Raw genomic sequence first — 9,558 nt, forward strand, 5'->3', positions numbered from 1 at the left:
ACTCACCCATTCCTAAATATAAGCACTTTTGGATATTTCAATATGAGGTATATAATTCAGAATGTAGATTCACTCATTTTGCTTCGTATATAGTTCATATTGGAATCTTTAAAAAGACTTAAAATTAGAAATAGAGTCAGTACCAGTTATACCTGGCCATGGGCAGCCCGGCCCGGTTGGCCCGACCCAAAAAAACCTGGCCCGACGCTCCTCACGGGCTGGGCCTGAGCTTAGATATTGAGCCCGAAGTCTGGGCCAGGCCCGGGCCCGTCATATTTGCGAGTTAACGAAGAGGCCTGGCCCAAGGCCCGAGGCCTGATGGGCTTTTACATTGATGGGCTGGGCTTGAGCCTGATTTTTAGGCCCGACGGCCGGGCCGGGCCGGGCCTGGGATTTCTACGTCGGGCTTGGTCAGGCCCGACCCAAAGCCCGGCCCGAGGGATGGCTAGGTATAGTACCAGTCTAGCAAGCTTATATCATGCATAAAGTAGGAAACATCTCAAATCATGCACCTTGTGCAGAATCTAAATTTTACACCGATACGGATAACTGCTGCACCGGGGCGATATGAATATGTACATGCATCATTTTTTTAAACATCAATATGGGGAGCGAATCAACCTGTAGTTGAGTTGGTTAGGTGGACAGTGGTATTCCCAACCCATCAGGGTTCAAATCCTGGTGCTCGCATTATTCCTGGATTTATTTCAGGATTTCCGGCGATGCGCTTTCAGTGGGAGGAGACGTTCCCGTCGACGACGAGGCGCCTACGGTGACTTCGTAAAGCCTACGGTGACTTCGTAAATCTCAAGATGATATGCCGGCTCAGTCTCTCGGAGGTGCTCATAGGGGTAGGGTGTGCGTGTGTGCGTTCATAGGGGTGAGTGTATGCGCGTGTATATGAACGCTTGTGTCTGTACTGATGCTAAAAAAAACATCAATATGGGGATATGTTCGACTGTTTAATAATAATATTAATAACAACAACAACAACAACAACAACAACAACAATAAATGTTTGTTCTGTTATTTCATACTTTCTTTATCCCAAAATAAGTTTGATACACTTGTCATGGGACGGAGGGGGTATAATGGAACTTGGCTCCCATCTGGGAGGCGCATGAAAAACAATATTGATGAACAAGTTAACAATTAAGCATATCATCGAGCTATTTAGCATGTATTCAGTCCATTCTCTTCTATCTTCTTATCCATGATTCCAACAAAAGCCAACCAACGGCCAAACAAACGTAAAAGTTCCATTAGAGTTCTTTCAAAAAAAGTTCAATTAGTAAGAAAAAGGGAGGAGGAAATCATCAGTCTGCCATTAGATAGAAATCTATAGGAGAGTGGTGGGAAGAGGGAGCAGGAGCACCGGAGAAAGAAGCCCACCACCGGCTTACCGATGGCACCGCTGGAGCTTGTGAGGGGGAGGTGAATAGCCCACCGCCAACTTACACCAGCCACAAAATTTGGTGACTTTGCCAATAGTCTATACTACTATTAAAAGAGTGAACATGAATTTTCCTAAAGCCACACCACAAAAGTGTACACGGAATAATCAAGATCCTGCGATCTGATCATCTAAGGGCATGTACAATAGTTGATAAGATAGTCTTATCTTAAATTTTGCATGTAATTTAGAGATGGCAAAGAAAAATGTGTACAATGGGTCATCTCTTAGCTTTATCTTCAATAACTAGCAATTCCTAAAAATGTGATGAGACATATAGTGCTAAGAGATCATCTCTTGTCTTATCTTATATAAATAAGAGAAGACAAGTCTTCTCTTATGAGTTCTCTCTTCTCCACTTTATCATTTATCCTACGTGACATTTAAGATAGCACCATTGTACATTCCCTAACGAAATCTAAGAGCCGATATTACTTTGATGGTCTGCCTCTCGATCTAACGGCTGATGATAAATGTTCTGCCGTGGTCTGCCCGCATTCGGATCCCGACAAGATCTAACGGCTGATGATAAATGTTCTGCCGTGGTCTGCCCGCGATCGGATCTCGACAAGATCTAACGGCTGATGATAAATGTTCTGTCGTGGTCTGCCCGCGATCGGATCCCGACAAGTTCGGATCTCCCTCCCCACGCTCCTGCAGTCCACGATATCGTTCTCACGATTCCCTCCTGGACCTGCGGGATTTCTCTCCTCCACGTCTCTTCCACACCTCCTCCCGAACCCTCTATCCCGCCAGAGGTGGAGTGTGACGGGCGCAGATGGCGGCCACAAAAGCGCGCGGCTGAGGACGGCGCCGAACGGCGGGCATTATCGTCGGATCTTCCCGGCCAACCCCGCTCCTCTGCGAGCACCTGGCCGCCCCGGCTGCCTCCAGCGCCTAGCGGCACTCCGCCTCCACTGCTCCACCACTTCCTGGCCGCGCCCGAGCCCCCGCTGCTCCGCCAGCGCATGGCCACCCCGGCTTTGAGCTTTGGCGGCGTGTCCCAAGTCCCCACCATTAGCGGACAGGGCGATGACAAGGGCCGTCGGTAGTGCACGTGGGGAGGCGTAGAACGGAGGGGCGAGCTGCTAGGTACGCTGGACACGCCGCAAAAGCTGGGTACGCGATACACACTTCCGTTGCCAGGGACGTGGATAGCTGCTAGGTATGCTGGTGCTGCTGTTGCCGGTCTGATGTCGTTGCCGGGATAGTTGCAGATAGGTTGAATCTGGTACGCCATATCCATTACCCCAATCTTTTTACATCAGCAGCAACTGATTCCCCACATCTAACACACGTAGTCGCCATGGCCGACCTTCAGCGGAGCAACACAATGAAGGGTGGTGACAGGGGAGTAGGCGCGTGGCTGGGAGCAAGCCGGTGGGGCCCGTGGCAGATGCCTGCGGCGGGTGAGCAGTCGGCGCGGATAATAGCAACCATGCAGCATCAGGTTCCCCAGTGGGATGATATGCAACGGAGGTCAGGATATCAGATATATGCATGATGTTACTTGTTTTGGACAAAAATCATGGTATTTCGTTGGTTTTCTGATAAGAGAAATCACATGCCTTCCAAGTTCTAGCTTTCCGTGCAGGTAACATCGCTAGCTTCTGCCATATATTGGACCAGTGAAAGTCTCTGTGCTCACAACGTGTTCGACGAAATAACAATGGTGTTGTGCTTTTGAGGTCAGTCTCCAAAAGGGAGCATCTGCAGGCATGTAAGTTGCCGGACGCGGCGCTCTCCACATGCAGGAGGATTTATGGAAGAGGAAAACATGCATGGGAAGGGGCAGAGGTGGTTCTGCATCGCCTCCAGCAGCACCATATTCAAGGAATTCGTACAGCAGTGTTACCTCTTGCCTTCCAGTTTGCTTTCATGGTTAAACTCATGTTTAAATATATGGACGTGTCCTTTTGAATATGTAAATGTTACATCTCTGATAATTTGCATGGTATATCTAACCATTCTGCCCTTTCTTTATTATTTAGCGAAGGTAAGATGAAATTTACCTGTGTGTAGTGTAACATGTTATGTAGGTAGACCAGACATTCAGATTTGAAAACTGTTTGGCCATGGCCATACATTTAGCTGCTTGGAGTATATTACCTGCACAGGTTCCTTAGTTACATGGTTCCCAACTTCCCATTATGTATGGCAAAAGATCTTCACATTGACTAACGATGTTTAAATACATAAGAGAACATTCATATGCTGTTTTCCTACAAATCTAACTATGAACCCCAGAAGTGAATGTATGATCATTTCTTATTAAATCATTGAAGTGCTTGCTTTTCTCTCTGATTTTCTTTGTGTGACATATATAGAGTCGTCTTATAGTTATATTTGGCCTGAAACAAAATAATGTCCATTCACTCCAAACGACCAAACCTACAATTTTTGTTAGTGGAATTTTATGTTTGTCACAGTCGATACTAAGACATACTTGCATCAAACATATCATTTTTATATAAGGATATGCGCAACAAACAATGTGTTGCAATCATTTTTCTATATATAGTCAGCACTGAGACACAACATGTGTACTCTCTTTGAAAGCAGGTGAACCAGCTGGATCTCTTTGTCAACGACTTTAATGGGGATGAGGTCAGGGCTGGAGCTGCATTTCCACTGCTCTCTCCAGCTCACAGCTGGTTATGCATGCTTTACCTTATATCTGCCCAGGTCTAATCCTTCACCCTTCCTCAGTCTCCTTATTTCTTGATGCTGGGGAATGCACTCTAGATGTTAGATGTAACAATTTCGTGGTCAATCAACCGTAATATGGTAAACTAGAAAGTGATATGAGTTTTTTTGATGCACTAGAAATATATGAAAACTGTTGGCCCAAAATCAGAGTGCTGCACTAAATTATTGGCCATTTTATCTCAGGTTTTTGATGTTACTTGTCATGTATCAATTTTGTGGTCAATCAACTGGTAAAACACTAAATCTAGAAAGTTATATGAGTTCTTTTGATGCACTAGAAATATATGAACACTGTCGACCCAAAATCAGAGGACTGCACTTAATTATTGGCCATTTTGAATCATGGCTTTGATGCTAATTGTTCTACCATGAACATTCTCTTTTGCTAGAATTCCAACATTAATGTCTAAGCTGTGAATTGAAGTTGGGACCAACCCATTACTTGTAGAGATGAGCTAACCATGACACCAAAGTAACTGTTCTGTTCTATGTGTACATATAACTTCGTATGAATGATGCATGACAAAGTTCTCATATTTACATGCCTGAGTACAGTATGTCATATACCCAATATTTGTATAGTTCATGTTAAGTGAGTAAATATACATTTGACACCAAAATGTGTGGAAATCCCAAGTTCAATCTATTATTTTTACAAATATATTGATGATGAAGACAATATATATGAGTTATAACTGCATTTTTTGTTGATAATCTTCAGTGTAAACACTTTTCTTTTTTCTCAATTGCCAGATTTCATGCACTTTTCTCACGGTATAATAAAGAAACGCACCATCATGGAAGATGGCGGCTCAAGTTCTTTCTACACATGCATGATTACTATTCTTCGAGAAAAAAGGAACTGCTACTCACCCGCAATCGAGGTTTATGCTAAAGCATGAGTAAACCTATAGAAAATGTTCATGCCTACAAGGTACAAAGCAAAAGTATATGTACTCTCAAAGATTTTCATTTTCCACTCCATCAAGATTTGGTGCATCTGGCGATTTGTTTTTGTTACTGCTCATCTTGGTGCTTGTTTTGCTGCAGGTCAAAAAAGACGATTGCTGATGCAGCTTATTGCCCGCATATATTGATAGATTTTTAGTTATCTTACCTCTTCTTCTATAAGAATAGATCACTAATGCTAATGCAGCTTATTACGATCTTGTGTTGTTGTAGTATTTTCCCCTTATGCAGTAGGTGTCTCGCAAGCTTATTGTATGGCAAATAATGTGTGAGGTTTCAGATTCAGTAAATTTATTTCTGCTGCATCACTAGAATTGTTTTATCACTAGATGAACATGTATTTTCTTAAGAAATACGTGCGTTGCACGTGCATGCTAACTAGTGAGTACAAAAGAGAGAAATAGGATCGGGAGTTGGAGTTTAGACACCAGGATCGGGACAATCCATGGTTAACATATGCCCCTTAGGGCTTTGAGTGCGCTAGCCATATCAAGGAAGTACAGTATAAAAAATGTATCCACATTAAATTTATTGTCTATATTTATCGATACTCTGTTGATACATATCGGGACGTATCAACAACGAATTAGTATCGGATATGGTGTCCAATACAACTGTGATGGTTGGTGGTCATATCAGTGTTTTCGAGTAGTCAAGCGAAAATTTCTAACGGGGATCGAGCTCCATGGAGCCTGGAATTTGATAAATTCAAAAATTTAATTTTAGAGTTTCAAAAAATCTTTTCTACTCATAAAGATTGGGGTTGGTGGTGAGTTCACATTTAAGTCCAACACCCTTTCCAAATAAACAAATACACACATCCTACATGTGAAACTAGCAACTTTCGAAGAGACGTATAAACAAATGTATTTTACTCACATGTGAGATCAATCATAAATAAACAAATACACTACTTTCATGTGAGACTAACTTCTTTGTAAAAGGAACAAATAAAAAAGATAAAAATGTGACTTCAACTCAAAATCGATCTTGGTTTTAATTCTCTTTCCTACCTATTATGGTCATTTAAAATTCTCTGACGCTGCATATTTCTCACTGTATTTTTGCAATCTTTTCTAGTCGTAAATCAAGCAGCGGCATGCTAGTTATGAAATTCTATAAGCCAATGGTCTCGTGGCAACGCACGTGCGTCATGCTAGTTATGAATTTTTTACACCTGTACATAGGCATGTTTTCCACAATGTGCAAAGTTGCATGATGAAATACATTATGATGTGAGGTACACACAAAAAAGTATTTTTTAGATTAAAAAATCATGTATTTTTAGCACATGTACCATTCACCATAAAAAGTTCATGATTTTGTTACTTTTGTGTAGAGCACATAGCAATGTATTTCATAATGAAAGTGTACACACTTGTAGCCACCACCCCTATGTACACACGCATTTCTTTCCAGTTTTTTTCGAAAATTTGAAATGTGGTTTTTGAATATTGCTCAAAATTTCGAGATCCATAGAGCCCGAGAGGATAAAGTCCACTCTCGGAGTCAAGCACGACATATATATTAAATTTACAACAATAAAATGCAGTTTTCTGGACTTCAATCAACCACGCCTTTTCCAACTAATTTTGTCCAGCGAACGCGTTGCATCGCAGAGGGTCCATTCTAATCTTGTGCGGATATGAATATTGTCTACTTGTGTCACTGTTATCTGAATACTGTGAGGATACTGTGATCACACATCACAGTGATGCCCATCCTTCTGAATAAATGTCTGGACAACTCTCCAGAGGCATAAGCTAAGATTATTGGAGGCGGCTCCTCTACCGTGCCTCTGAGCACGGCACGTCTGCCGTGCCTTCTTCGACGCTTGCGGATGCATTGATATGAAATTTACTAACAACTAATCAGCTCAGCCAACTGTTAGATGTACACACGCCTGAACTAATTAACTATGCTCTTGTCTTGAAAAAAATTATGCTCAGCCAACAGTTAACTACAATCTGTTTGTAAATATAAGACAGAGATTTCAATATAGACTACATACAAATATATATAAACATATTTTAGAGTGTAGATTCATTCATTTTGCTTCGTATATAGTCTATATTGGAATATTTAAAAAGACTTATAGTATTTAGGAACGGAGGGAGTATAATTAATACATGACCAATACTATAAAATGAAAATGATCTAGGCATGCACTGGGCCCTTAGCGAGGATCGCCACGCTGGATCCCTCCGTGGTCAAGAACCGTTCTAAATCCCTTTTCGGCCTCCATCATCTTCACGAACGCCCTCATCGAGCAAGGGATTCCTACATCATGTGATGTTTAACTATAGTTAAGTACGACCAATGAACATGCAATTTTTGTAGGGTTGCAAGCGGACGGCGTCCGCATGTCTACGACCGTCCACGAAGCAAAAATGCACTAATCTTTGTTCCTTTAATAACCGCGCCAAATTAGTTTTGTTATGTTCTTGGACTGTCGCGGACTTGCGGACATCGTCTGCTTACATCTCTACCATGGATGGACGTACCACTGTAATTGGGCACGGTAGAGATGCAAGCAGACGGTGTCCGCATGTCCGCGATGGTCCATGAACAGAAAATAAACAAACTAACATGGTTATTAAAATAATAAAAATTAGTGCATTTTTTTCCTTCGTGGGTGGTTCCTGGACGAAGAGATCTAATGGGCGATCCTCACTCTGATGGCCCAATGCACGGCTGGGCTGATTAGTTTTGGCTAGTTTCTGGCCCATTCCAATGCGCCCGCGAGCGTCCGAAGAAGGCACGGCAGCCGTGCCGTGCTCAAAGGCACGGTAGAGGATCGGCTCCAAGATTATTACCATCTCAAATTGCAGAAGCAGCGGGCAACCAGTGTCGATCACCCTCCAGATAAAAAACCCTAGAAAAAACACACCCCCAATCAAAAGGCGCACACGGATCATGCCGGATCCTGTCTGCGTGTCAGGAATCAGGAGACACGGTTTATATATACCCTCCAGCTCTGTCAGACTGTCACATACCACGTACACACGCGCATTGTTTATGAACCACTAATCGAGCCCGATTATACTAATCCGACGTGCTCATCCAGCCAAGCAAGCAGGCGCAGATAAACAGACTAAATAAGCCATGGATGGAGGCTTCGGGAGCTCCACATCGCCAACGGAGTACAATAATGGAGGACTGAGGTCACGGAGTTAGGTCAGCGACCGCTTTCGCCGCTGAATTATAAACGGAATCAGGCAGGCGCCATTAGTTTGGTTCGATCAGTGGTGCCGACTGATCCAGAGACAGCCTGGGTGTTTGTAATAAACTAGTCAGTGAAATAATGCTTGCATCGGCAGCATTGCTATCCTCTTTGGAAGCATCCAGCGATCTGCTCAGGATCAGGATTAAAAAAAGTGCATCTCTGCATCTGTAAGCAGATTGGAGGTTTATACTAGTTTATCCAGAGTAGTGAGCATCACACCCGGGATCCATGAAGTTACGTCAATCAGAGAAGCGGCATGTAAAGAATTGGTTCGTTCTCTGCCATGCGGACGTGAACATGCCGTCTGTCAGTGTGGAGGAAAGGGTTCAATCATGAATCGTGGCTGCATATATGGGCCATCATGTCAATCGGCTAATGTTTGTCTACTCACCATTTTCCCTGCATTTTTAAAGATGTTTACTACTCCCCCCTAAACTAATATACTTTTAGATCACTATACTACAGAGGAATGATAATCAAGTGAAAACAAGCAATACAGTTTATTTTTTGCGAGGAACAAGCAATACAGTTTAGAGAAGAAACTTATTTTGTCCCGAACAAGAGGAAGAAGAAGGAACTAATTCTTTCCCGATAGGAAAAGGAAGGAATTCAGAGTGTAGTTAATGAAACTGTGCACTTGTCCTGGAATCAACTTGCCCCTGATTGTTGAGTATATTGATTCATTAGGAAACATAAAATAGATCTTGTGTTGTACTTCAAGTTAATTATTGTACTTCTATATAGGCTCAAGTAATACAACAAATATTTCATTAATCCGCTCTCTTCCTTCTAACATGATATCAGCCTAACCGATCCAACCCTAACCGTTGCCCGCTGCTTCCATTGCGCGCTGCCTCAGGATGGTCAGTCTCCATGACCGTCGCCTTGGGCCGCGCCGCCGGTCGTGTTGACCGGGAGTCTTTTTTCCGAGCCCTTGCTCCGGATTTTTCTCACTCCCGCCGGTCATCTTAATCGGAGTTTTCTTTTTGGTTTTTCGATCTATGCTTGATTGCTTTGCATCGTCAGCCGCCGCCGTCAACTCCCGTGCGTCTATTCCGACACCATGGCGACCGGCCGGCTCCTTCCCGACCCGGCGGCCTCGCACGACATGTGGCCTCTCACGGCCCTCGTCTGCGCGCCGGCCCGTCCGTCGATCTATGCCGACCGTCACCGCCCTTTTCGACGGGAACACCTGCATCGT

General features: G+C 43.3%; 1 long non-coding RNA gene across 1 annotated transcript; it reads left to right on the top strand.

Annotated features, from left to right (window-relative positions):
* The first annotated feature begins 2,101 nt into the window (after positions 1–2,101).
* On the top strand, positions 2,102–5,439 carry LOC123062938 (uncharacterized). Its single transcript, XR_006429970.1, has 4 exons — positions 2,102–2,684; positions 2,775–4,138; positions 4,916–5,096; positions 5,213–5,439. It is a non-coding gene; the product is annotated as an uncharacterized lncRNA (long non-coding RNA).
* The last annotated feature ends 4,119 nt before the right edge of the window (positions 5,440–9,558 follow it).

Source organism: Triticum aestivum, chromosome 3A (genome assembly GCF_018294505.1).
Source record: "Triticum aestivum cultivar Chinese Spring chromosome 3A, IWGSC CS RefSeq v2.1, whole genome shotgun sequence".
Taxonomy (NCBI): Eukaryota; Viridiplantae; Streptophyta; class Magnoliopsida; order Poales; family Poaceae; genus Triticum; species Triticum aestivum.